We start from the raw sequence: 14,054 nt of genomic DNA on the forward strand, positions 1-14,054 counted from the left end.
ATCTGACATTAGTAAGAGAGGAAGCCAACTGTTTTAGTACATTGTTAAAATTGATAACGAACAATTCAGAATGATTAAAATCACATGGCCTGGGTAATATTGAAGATAAAATAATAACACAATCTGGATTACAAATCCTCAATTCATGTATAATATCACGAATGTACTTCTCAAATAAATTAGTATTAATGTTAAATACATCATTTGTACCCACATTTACAATTATATTGTTAAAATGATACCAGGTGAATACCTGTTTTTTAATTTCCTTAAAAGCATTTCGCAACGCAGCCTACCAAAGGCCTGGAGTTGCGTATTTCTCATCTCTGGAAGATACTTTAAAATTGAATCTGATATTACTAAACTGGGTTTACCCCATGCCTTCAAACCTACAATATAATGTAAATTATTAACTACTAGAATGAGTTCAGAAGATACACCACATTGGAATGCCCAAGTTGCACCTCCTCTTCTGAAGCTATGAGATGAGTATTTTGTTGGATCTAACCCAATTTTCTCAATAATGTTTTTTAAAAATGTCTGTAACATATTGTAGGACACTGGCTTAGTTTTTCTACCAGATAATACAAGAAAAGCTGGGGAAGATGCTGAAACAGGAAATTTTTTGCACATTGCCTTGAAGGCACTAAATGTACATAACGGAGAGGATAAATTTTTAATAATTGGTATTTCTAAAACTCTCTCCCCAAATTGTATAGTCTTAGACCAACGAAACTGAACTAATAAATAATCTTTAAAAACTGAAATATTTTCTCTAAGCAATCATTTAGAGCTATCATCTACTGTCCCAACCAAATTGGATTTTCTACATATCAAATAGAAAGCAAAAAGAAAAATGCACCAATATGTATAACTATTGACATCATCAAAATCTAAATCTTCCCTTATTTTTAATAAAATACTAGGTGTGATTGGAAGAGCTGCCCGAACTGTGTGGGGATTGCATCGTTTTAATCCCTTCATAAATAATCTAAAATAAAATGACTCAAAATGAATAAAAGATAGATCAAAAAGTAAATGTAACACCTTAACTCCATTCAGATAATTTCTGATTGAGTCTACTCTTTTAAATGATCTACTTAAAAACTGTGCAAACAAGCAAAGTGTATTTAAATCGCAAGGCAATGTTTTTAAATTATAAAAATGACAAAACAGAAAAAAAGGCTTTCCACTGTATCTTTAAATTTTTTCTAGTTCCTGATGCATGTGCAGATTTCAAAGATTCTTGTGCTTGTGTTTTAAGCATGTGGAGATCAACAGATAAACTACGTTCACCAATTGTGACAGAATCTGAAAAAATTTGAATCTACATTAATATGTTGAAAATTTCTACCTTCAATTGATTTATAAAATTGCATGGGGTAAATATCTGACAAACTCCATCTGGACAACATATCAGGTAACCTATTATCAATACCGTCTATATGAATAGCTCTTAATTCACATTCTTTAATTGTACAAATAAAACATATTTCTCTAAGACATGCTTGTAAAAAACGACTCCTTGATTTCCCTTGATTAATAACTTGAACTGAAACCTTATTGTCACACTCAATGCATATCTTTCTGCCTCTCTGTCCCCACAACTTCAAACAAACAATAACTGACAATAATTCCAAAGCATTTATATGTAAGTTTTGCTGGACAATGAAATCTGGAAACACACAATGAAAGAACTGTCCATTCGAAACCCCTCCACAACCAACCAAACATGCATCTGAAGCCATATACTCGTCCGGTTTTGTCCATTCTTGAAGATTCAACAGTGAAACACCATTATATATCTCCAAGAATTCTGACCACCAGAGAAGATCATGCTTCAATTCCAAGGAAACCTCTAAAACACAATCCTCATTTTTAAACTCCCTAAGAAAATTTAAAATTCTTGATATAAAAATACGACCTGGTCGAACACAACTAGCAATAAAATTCAGTTTTCCTATTAAGGACTGTACTTCTTTTAAAGATGCAGTGTCTTTATTTAACCAAAATGAAACTAAGTCAAAAATCTCCACCAATCTATCAGGAGTGACTTCCATTGTCATTTTCTCAATATCAAACCAAACACCTAAAAAACTCATTCTGTGAGAAGGACTACTAGCTTTCTCTACCGATTCCTCCAAACCACAGCTATCTAAAACCCATTTCAATTTTTTATATGAAATATCTGCTTTTTCACTAATTTCAGCACCAGCAAAATCATCTAAATAATTTATCAAAGATATATCATGGTTTTTGGCTATTAATCTGATAGCATTCGTAACTGTCTGACAAATGAAAGCACTTGATTTTAAACCCATAGGTAAAACTCTATCAACAAAATAATGACCTTTCCAGGTAAAACCAATTAAATTATAATCTGTTGGATCAACTGGAATTTGTCTATAGGCTCGGCGTAAATCCCTTTTAAAAATGTTACAGAATTTACCTTTCTCTTTAATAATTTCAATAAAATTATCTACATTAGGATAATGTAGTTCTATATGTTTACCTAAATAAACATTTTTATCAATTCCATCATTGACTGATTTACCCTTTGGAAAACTTAAATCCATGAGAACTCTCCTTTCTTCGCTTTTGGCACAGAATTCAAAGGAGATATTACCAAATGATCATTAAATGGGTTTGATGCAAACGGACCTAGTACAGCACCATAGCCTACCTCCTTTTTAATATATTTGTCAATATCTTTGGCAAAATCCCTTGCCCCACTATGATTTTTAGCAATTTTATTGTTTCCAAATTCCTCAAATTTTCTATCAAAACCTAAAGGCCAACCAAATTCCAACATATCACAGACTTCTTGATCTTAATAATCACATAATTCTTGTCTCCAAAACTTAATACATAATTTAGAATAAACTGGAACTTTAAATAAATCAAAATTAAATCCTACTGAAATCACTAGCCAGTCAACACTGAGGTTGTGAGTTCGAACCCCGCTCGTGCGGGTGCACTCGACTCCAATCTTAATTGACTAGGATTGTCAGTTTTCCTATCGAAGGTCGGTGGTTTTCTCCGGGCACTCCGGCTTCCTCCACCAATAAAAACTGGTCGCGACGAAATAGCCCAAAAGCGGTGCTTAAAAGTGGCGTTAAAACACCAAAAAATCAAATCAAATCAAAATTAAATCCTGATACACCAATGAAGGAATTATGCAAATTCAAAAGAGAATTTTGTTCTGGTAAAATAAAAATTCTAAATTATTAAAATGTTGACTACCTGTTTTCTGGTGTTTCTGAAAAGTGAAAATCAGTAGTGAGTTCTACTTTTAAACTGAAATTTTTATCCAATATAAATTACTGTACTGCGTGACCAATAAAAAACGTGTTTAAATTAAATTAGAAGTCAGCCCAAACTAAACCTTGACCAGAGATGTGTTCACTGTTAAATGAAGTGAGACCAATTGTCCATTTACCAATTCACTAAATTATTTTTCTGATTCTTCAATAATTATTCATTTTTAATCAAAAATTTACAAATTAATTCAGAAGAAAATACTGTTTAAATAAAAACTTTTATTTAGGCTTTGCAGGTAGTCATAATAATATATACATATGTCAAGATTATAATACAAATGAAATACCATGTGATCATAGATTATAACTGACAAATAAACTCTAAATTAAAGAACTACTAAGAAGTATCTTAATAAATATAAAGAATGAAGCATAACAAAATAAAAATTCTATGAGATACAAATGAAATGTAAATTTCATACCCGCCAAACCGAAGGTCCGCCAAACAAACAAATCTCAGAAACTGCAAATTGCAACTTTTATAATAATTCTAAAATAATTAGAGTAAGTCTACACCATCTTCTATAATCCAAGTCGAGGACTCGAACCTCGATCCCCCATCACAAGGACAGGTGTACTAACCATTGTACTAACAAGGATGCATGATAGAGTCAACAGTGTAAACCCTCTACAATAATAGAAAAACAGGATCAAAATTCTACTCTCTATCTCATGTGGAGATTAAGAGTAAACCTTCTCCTAAAAATAAGCTGCAATTTACTAGTAAATTTGAATTTAAAATTCTTATTCAAACACAATCAAAATTCATTCTACTTCAAAAGATTTAAAGATGTGCAAGAGTATTAGCTATAAAGCTAAAAACCTTATTAAGACCAGTGGTGGACAAATGCAATTTGTCAATTGAAAACAAAGTGTTAATTGGCTTCCTCACTCTATTATAAAAAGTCTTCTCACATGCCATGTATCTGACATTAGTAAGAGAGGAAGCCAACTGTTTTAGTACATTGTTAAAATTGATGACGAACAATTCAGAATGATTAAAATCACATGGCCTGGGTAATATTGAAGATAAAATAATAACACAATCTGGATTACAAATCCTCAATTCATGTTTAATATCACGAATGTACTTCTCAAATAAATTAGTATTAATGTTAAATACATCATTTGTACCCACATGTACAATTATATTGTTAAAATGATACCAGGTGAATACCTGTTTTTTAATTTCCTTAAAAGCATTTCGCAACGCAGCCCACCAAAGGCCTGGAGTTGCGTATTTCTCATCTCTGGAAGATACTTTAAAATTGAATCTGATATTACTAAACTGGGTTTACCCCATGCCTTCAAACCTACAATATAATGTAAATTATTAACTACTAATAAAATTATAATTCCAAATAAAAAACATATATCATAGTCTACAAATCATTTTTGACGAGACTTGCATCTTGTCATCTAAACCATATCTAAGATACAATTTATAGGCGTCACTCTTCCAATCCCCTTGTAATTGAATGAGTTCAGAAGATACACCACATTGGAATGCCCAAGTTGCACCTCCTCTTCTGAAGCTATGAGATGAGTATTTTGTTGGATCTAACCCAATTTTCTCAATAATGTTTTTTAAAATGTCTGTAACATGTTGTTGGACACTGGCTTAGTTTTTCTACCAGATAATACAAGAAAAGCTGGGGAAGATGCTGAAACAGGAAATTTTTTGCACATTGCCTTGAAGGCACTAAATGTACATAACGGAGAGGATAAATTTTTAATAATTGGTATTTCTAAAACTCTCTCCCCAAATTGTATAGTCTTAGACCAACGAAACTGAACTAATAAATAATCTTTAAAAACTGAAATATTTTCTCTATGCAAACATTTAGAGTTATCATCTACTGTCCCAACCAAATTGGATTTTCTACATATCAAATAGAAAGCAAAAAGAAAAATGCACCAATATGTATAACTATTGACATCATCAAAATCTAAATCTTCCCTTATTTTTAATAAAATACTAGGTGTGATTGGAAGAGCTGCCCGAACTGTGTGGGGATTGCATCGTTTTAATCCCTTCATAAATAATCTAAAATAAAATGACTCAAAATGAATAAAAGATAGATCAAAAAGTAAATGTAACACCTTAACTCCATTCAGATAATTTCTGATTGAGTCTACTCTTTTAAATGATCTACTTAAAAACTGTGCAAATAAGCAAAGTGTATTTAAATCGCAAGGCAATGTTTTTAAATTATAAAAATGACAAAACAGAAAAAAAGGCTTTCCACTGTATCAATTTCTTATATGAAATATCTGCTTTTTCACTAATTTCAGCACCAGCAAAATCATCTAAATAATTTATCAAAGATATATCATGCTTTTTGGCTATAAATCTGACAGCATTCGAACTGTCTGACAAATGAAAGCACTTGATTTTAAACCCATAGGTAAAACTCTATCAACAAAATAATGACCTTTCCGGGTAAAACCAATTAAATTATAGTCTTTTGGATCAACTGGAATTTGTCTATAGGCTCGGCGTAAATCCCTTTTAAAAATGTTACAGAATTTACCTTTCTCTTTAATAATTTCAATAAAATTATCTACATTAGGATAATGTAGTTCTATATGTTTACCTAAATAAACATTTTTATCAATTCCATCATTGACTGATTTACCCTTTGGAAAACTTAAATCCATGATAACTCTCCTTTCTTCCGAGTTTGCTTTTGGCACAGAATTCAAAGGAGATATTACCAAATGATCATTAAATGGGTTTGATGCAAACGGACCTAGTATAGAACCATAGCCTACCTCCTTTTTGATATATTTGTCAATATCTTTGGCAAAATCCCTTGCCCCACTATGATTTTTAGCAATTTTATTGTTTCCAAATTCCTCAAATTTTCTATCAAAACCTAAAGGCCAACCAAATGCCAACATATCACAGACTTCTTGGTCTTCATAATCACATAATTCTTGTCTCCAAAACTTAATACATAATTTAGAATAAACTGGAACTTTAAATAAATCAAAATTATATCCTGATACACCAATGAAGGAATTATGCAAATTCAAAAGAGAATTTTGTTCTGGTAAAATAACTTCAAATACTGCAATACACAATTTACAATGATCTTTCTTATGTAAACATGAATTTTGTAGTCAGGCTTTTTTATTCGGGCAATTGTCTGAACACTCAGGATGTGTTTTTTGGATATTATCTTTTTGCCAACATGAAGCACATATGTGATGCACAGTCCTAGTTATACCTCTAATGACTGTTGTGTGAGTTGAGTTGCTATGTTCACATTTATTGCACTGATATTTAACGCAAAACCAAATTTGCTCTTTACCAGCTTGATTTTTGGAGACTGATCTAAAATTGGCTTGCCTCACTTCTTTTGGCAAACTTTGTCCACTTAACATTACATTCTCTAACATCTGTGAGTCATCAGACCATGTTTTTCTACCTAACTCAATAAGTCTTAACCAGGCAGCATACATTTCTAATACCGATGCCCAGTGATAAATGGAACTAAAATAGGCAATTTTCTGTAATAATTTTAAACGTCCTTCTTTTTCAGATTTGTTTTTGCAGAAATTATTTATAATTTCGAGTTCTCCTGCAACAAGCATTTTAAAATTCAATTGTTTAAACTCCAAATCTTTACTCACATACTCATACTGTAAAAAATTATGTGGAAAAAACTGTGGATTTATAACTTTATCTGCAGATTTTATTTTAAATCCTGACTTTAACTTTTTACTCTTTTTCTTTGACGATAATTTAGCTGACAATTCATAATCAGAAGAATCCTCAGAGCTGGAAGTTGAACTTGTTTCAGATTCAGACTCGGTACTACTGTTCCCTCTCAATACAGATTCAGGCAACTGTACTACCTTCTGAGATTTAGAATCAGAATGTTTTTTCCTGTGTTGACTAGTTTTAGAAACAGAACCCTTAGCTAAATTTAATTTTTTTAATTGCTGCAATAACTCTTGTTCACTTGTTACTTTTTCAATTTTCAATTTTACATTTTTATCTTTTGAAGTTTCAGCTAGCCCGGACTTTCCACTAAAATTTGTGTCAAAGTCCAAACCTAACATCTTCATTTCATCATTAACATCTTTATTTAATTGATCGTTAGCTCTTAAATTTGTTAATGTGATCTCACCCTTTGACTTCTTGGACTTCTTTTTAGGCTTTTCTTCTAACTTTGACATCCCATCTACTTCCGCTTCTTACTCTTTAATCCGCTTGTTGAGCTGATCCCTCTTGAGTCGTTGTTTCTTTTCTTCAAGCAACTTAATTCTCAACTCCAGATCTTCATCAGACTCATTATGCTTTAACGCATCACTCTCTTTGCTCTTTGTTTTAAGTGGCGTAGTGTAAATTAAAGCAGCGGCCTCATTTAATTTGTTCGACTCATCATCTGACATAAGGTCGAGTATATCATCTTCCTCTGCATGAAGTTGCAACTCATCCCGATCCGAATTATTATCGGCCATTTTCTGAAATATATACTCAAATGCCATGTCATCTATACCAGAAGTTCCAAAATTATTTAATTTTTTATAGTCTACTGTCGCGACTTTTCTCTTAGGACGATCCATAATTTACGGAAATACTACATAAAAGTAACAAAAACTGTATACTGAAATCTCAAGGACGACGACAAGCGTTGATAAAAATAAATTGAACAAACGACGAAATGCTCAACTTAAATAAAGAATATCGACAATTCGCTATAAACTATTATTCTTTCTGAAAAAATGAACAAACGACGAAATGATCAAATTAAATAAAGAATATCGTTTTGTATTGAAAAATGAACAAACGACGAAACACAATGTTCATTAACAAATTAACTACGCTGATAGAAGTTTCAACGACAAACTAAGACATATTTAAACATAAAAATTCTAAATTATTAAAATGTTGACTACCTGTTTTCTGGTGTTTCTGAAAAGTGAAAATCAGTAGTGAGTTCTACTTTTAAACTGAAATTTTTATCCAATATAAATTACTGTACTGCGTGACCAATAAAAAACGTGTTTAAATTAAATTAGAAGTCAGTCCAAACTAAACCTTGACCAGTGATGTGTTCACTGTTAAATGAAGTGAGACCAATTGTCCATTTACCAATTCACTAAATTATTTTTCTGATTCTTCAATAATTATTCATTTTTAATCAAAAATTTACAAATTAATTCAGAAGAAAATACTGTTTAAATAAAAACTTTTATTTAGGCTTTGCAGGTAGTCATAATAATATATACATATGTCAAGATTATAATACAAATGAAAAATCATTGCGATTTAATGGATTTTTTTTACAAAATTATTCTTTTCGATGAATTTATGCATTTAAACAATGAACAATGCCGTCTATGCAGCCAAGAAGACAAGTTTTCTCCCCCTTAATTCCCAGCAATAGCATGATGCTCGCATTTATTTTTGCACTTTAAATGTTTTCACATTCTTAAGAATTTTGTTCCTTAAATCTTATATTGACCACACACAATGCTTAAAAAGGAAGAAGTGCTTAAATCTATGACGAGTTTATTAAAAGTTGTTTTTCTGCAGATGGCGGTATTTTGGGCAACTGTATGAGTTGTTATGATTTGCTATTTGGTTAGAAGAAAGCATGATTATAGGAAATTGATGATGACAAAAGCTTCTTTAACACTTATTACAGGGTTATACTTAGTTTTAAGTGATTAGCAGTTGCATTAGAAACAAAAAGTTTGGTTTTCGCTCATTTTGTTAACTTTTACTGGAATTTCAGGAAACATGTGCTGTCTATCAAAAAACGCTTTAAATATTTAAAAATGCGTTTGATAAGGTAGTCATAATAATATATACATATGTAAAGATTATAATACAAATGAAATACCATGTGATCATAGATTATAACTGACAAATAAACTCTGAATTAAAGAACTACTAAGAGTATCTTAATAAATATAAAGAATGAAGCATAACAAAATAAAAATTCTATGAGATACAAATGAAATGTAAATTTCATACCCGCCTCATACAAACCTATTCCACATTTAGGGAAAGGGAGGGAGGGTTTTGAAAAATGAACAAACGACGAAACACAATGTTCATTAACAAAGTAACTACGCTGATAGAAGTTTCAACGACAAACTAAGACATATTTAAACATAAAAATTCTAAATTATTAAAATGTTGACTACCTGTTTTCTGGTGTTTCTGAAAAGTGAAAATCAGTAGTGAGTTCTACTTTTAAACTGAAATTTTATCCAATATAAATTACTGTACTGCGTGACCAATAAAAAACGTGTTTAAATTAAATTAGAAGTCAGCCCAAACTAAACCTTGACCAGTGATGTGTTCACTGTTAAATGAAGTGAGACCAATTGTCCATTTACCAATTCACTAAATTATTTTTCTGATTCTTCAATAATTATTCATTTTTAATCAAAAATTTACAAATTAATTCAGAAGAAAATACTGTTTAAATAAAAACTTTTATTTAGGCTTTGCAGGTAGTCATAACAATATATACATATGTCAAGATTATAATACAAATGAAATACCATGTGATCATAGATTATAACTGACAAATAAACTCTGAATTAAAGAACTACTAAGAGTATCTTAATAAATATAAAGAATGAAGCATATCAAAATAAAAATTCTATGAGATACAAATGAAATGTAAATTTCATACCCGCCAAACCGAAGGTCCGCCAAACAAACAAATCTCAGAAACTGCAAATTGCAACTTTTATAATAATTCTAAAATAATTAGAGTAAGTCTACACCATCTTCTATAATCCAAGTCGAGGACTCGAACCTCGATCCCCCATCACAAGGACAGGTGTACTAACCATTCTACTAACAAGGATGCATGATAGAGTCAACAGTGTAAACCCTCTACAATAATAGAAAAACAGGATCAAAATTCTACTTTCTCTCATGTGGAGATTAAGAGTAAACCTTCTCCTAAAAATAAGCTGCAATTTACTAGTAAATTTGAATTTAAAATTCTTATGCGTTCGTTTTAATTTGCGAAATATGTAAATTCCTAGCTACCTCCGGTCAATACTAGGGCGTTGAATTCGAAGTATCGTGGAGAGAGAACATAGGGAATGTCAAATTCTTTGCACGTTATAGAACGTTTTAAACAATTTCTTTGGGTCGCCAGGCTTAATGTCTTAACCTTTTCTATTGTATCAGCGGTAGTCACAATTTCGCCGCACATCATCACGATCGAGCACTATTACAGGAACTTTATATTTTAATAATTTTTAAATATTCTTGTCCAGAACATGCATGAAATATTTGCAACTTGATGTATAGTAGCAGCCAACAATCAATCACATAGCTGTTAAACAACACTTGTTTAAATAAATTACTTGGTATCGTCTGTCTCCTTAAGCTTTATACTATCATTTTTTTTTTCATTTTTTCAATTTCAGTCAATTAGGAATATCAATTGAATGCTAATCTGTTCAAGATAGACGGAAGACACCAAAGGTATATTCAAACGCATATGTCGATGACAAACTGATTATGCCTTTTATTTTTTAAACATCGGAAATCTTGTTATAGCACTAGTAAAAAGAAATAAGTAACTTGTAATTAGACTTTTAATTGAACTTAACTGGAAGAAGAAATAAAACATTAAAGCTCCAGATTTTTTTTTTCATAAACTGTTGATACACTAGGAAAAGATCCAGAATGACAATGACACCTACCCATTGGTTGCAAAAGCCCATAAAAATACAAGGTTTATAGTTTAGTACGCTAGTCGCTCGCTTCGTATACATAAAAACTTGTCTTTTGCTCTCGAATCGAAAGTTTATCAAGCGTTAAAATGAACCAAAAGACATGTTTTTTTTCTACCCAAAGGCATATAATGCTTTATCAAATTTGGAACAAATTTTCAGAATTTTTGGTGTCAATATTTTGTCCTAGGTACTGCTTTCATAAGAGAACAGCTGATGAGTCTTTTGTAATATAAACTCACGTCCTGCGTATTGAATTATAATTCTGACATCTTTGATGAGTTTTCGCCCTCTTGGTCGATACCACTACTGCTTCACGTTTCGTCTACAAGGTAATCACAAGCATGTGTCAGTGCTCCTGTTGATATAAAATAGAAAAGATACGCTCATTTACGGTAGACGTACTGTTAATAAAGCACACATCGTATTCAAAATATAATTGTCTTTGAACTTTTTGATTTTCAATGCTTCTCATCTTCGGAAGTGGTTTTGTGATGCAACTGTTTTGATTTGAGCGTAACTGATGAGTCTTGTACAGAGATGACGAATGTATTGTGCATTGAATTATAATCTTGGTAACTTCGATGAGTGATACACATAAACACATATTTTATAAGGGAAAATTTGAATCAAAAAAGAAAAGAAAGTGTCTTTTTGATCGAGTTAAGCGATTTCAATTGGTATTTTATAGTGTATCTTTTTATGTTGTAATGTTACAATACTGTTTCAGGTTAGGGTGAAGGTTGGTGCCTGTTAAGACGTTTAAACCCGCTGCATTTGTATGCACTTGTCCAAAGTCAGGAGCCTGTTGTTCAGTGGTTGTTGTTTGTTTATGTGGTTCATAAGTGTTACTCGTTTCTCGTTTTTTATATAAATTAGACCGTTGGTTTTCCTGTTTGAATTGTTTTACACTAGTAATTTTTGGGCCCTTTATAGCTTACTATTGTGACCCAAGGCTCCGTGTTGAAGGCCGTACTTTAATCAATAATTGTTTACTTTTTACACATTGTGACTTGGATGGAGAGTTGTCTCATTGGCACTAATACCGCATCTTCTTATTTATATAAGTGTTTTTGTTAATATCTTTTTTACTGAAAAATATATATGTCTGTTTAAACATATACGTGTAAATTTCCTTACGTTACGGCGAAATGAATCTTGCATTTTTTCATTTAATATCATAGATATAATTTAAGTAATTTTCTTTTTAGCAGATACGCTTGTCTACTGTCAATTACAATGAAAATTGACAATGACACCTATTTTCACATTCATCTTGTTTGTGTTGATGTGTCGTGCAAGTACTGGTAAGACTTTATGCTAATTACGATTTGAAGTTATCAAGATGTCAAAATATGTATGTATTTATAAATGATAGCGTTTAAAAAAAATATGATCATAAATCGGACTAAATGAAAATATCATTTCCGGGCGTCCAAAGTGCTTTTCTGGGTTCACCTTGAAATTCCTCAGGAATGCTAAAATTAAAACATTTGAAAGCTACGGATGTATAAGCCATAAACACGTTTAGAATCATACGCCCAAATGAGACGCAACAAATAGAAAAATTCTTCGAAATTCAACTAGCTTTGCCTTTCGGAATCGGACCCTTAATGACTTTTTGATTTCTTAATTTATCAACGAAGTACAAGCGCTGATTACTGAGTTGGTCATACTAATAGTCCACTAACAGCAGTATCAATTCCGCGCCAGTTAATGAAAATAACACTTTTAATTGTGTGCGTCCAAAGCGCTTTTCTGGATTTAAGTTTTTCAGGCAAGAAAGATAAAAATGAAAACATTTGAAAGCTAAGGATATATAACACATTAACAATTTAAGAGCCATACATACGACCAAAAGGAACCTAAAAATATAGCCAACCTCATCTAAGGTCAATTTTACTCTAAAGCGTTGGAACCATAGTTTCTTAATAATTTCTACATAATTTCTTGACTTATCAACAGAACATTTAAGAAATGTGTGTTATATATCATGCCAGTACCTAAGATAGTTTCTTTTGTAAACCATTTCAAATGTGGTATTCTGTTGTTGTCGGTTTTTTAATAGTTTTTATTAGTAATTTTTTCATTATTGACAATTTTACACATATACCAAATACTACATAGTTTATATTCTTTTAAAAAAATCGTCACTTTTATTTAATGAAGTTTTAGATAAAAACAATAAATACCTAATAATATCATATATTTCTTAATTTCGTCCTGTATTTAAAAAGAGATGAACATTTGGTTTTTAAATTAAGTCGAACATTTTAAGGTTTGACTCATCATGAACAAAACAAATATAACTTTGGTTTTTGCATCTGGTCTGATTGGGCTTTCCAATACACAACAATCAATTATCGTACCTTATTTTGACAAACTGTACTATTTTATGCGGTAACTGACAAAAGTTGTATTAAATCCAGGAATATATTTCAGTTTTGCGCCTTTATGAACTTCCTCAACACAAAAAAAAAAAAAAAAAATAACATACGAAAAGTAAATCATAAACAGCTTAATTTATTGGCAAAAACCCGAAGACGATTGATTAGATAAAATTCTATTAGTATCATGTTTTTAACTACTTGGTCTACTTACAACCCCTAAAAAGTTATGACTATTGTTTTTATTTGAATAACAGAATTGAATATTAATGAGCCATGTTGTTTTATTTGTATTCATAATAATTAAACAATGCATAAGTATACATAAAAATAGAAATAAGAAAACAAAATGTAAAATTGCTGGTTGTAAATCTTGAGCAGCAATAAAAGAAAAATCTTCTTTCTTTTTTTGTTTTGACTTCTAACCTAAAATTTATAATAAAAGAGATGATTTTTCATTTCCTATTGTTAATTATCCATTTTTAGATGTTGACTTTCCCTTGTCACCATCTTATGGTGTTTATATATCTCAACTTGTTCGATTCGCTCGTGTATGTAAAAACGTATTTGATTTTAACGAAAGAAATTTATGTATTACTGAAAAATTATTACACCAGGATTT

Source organism: Mytilus californianus, unplaced genomic scaffold (genome assembly GCF_021869535.1).
Source record: "Mytilus californianus isolate M0D057914Y unplaced genomic scaffold, xbMytCali1.0.p SCAF_9, whole genome shotgun sequence".
NCBI classification, from domain to species: Eukaryota; Metazoa; Mollusca; class Bivalvia; order Mytilida; family Mytilidae; genus Mytilus; species Mytilus californianus.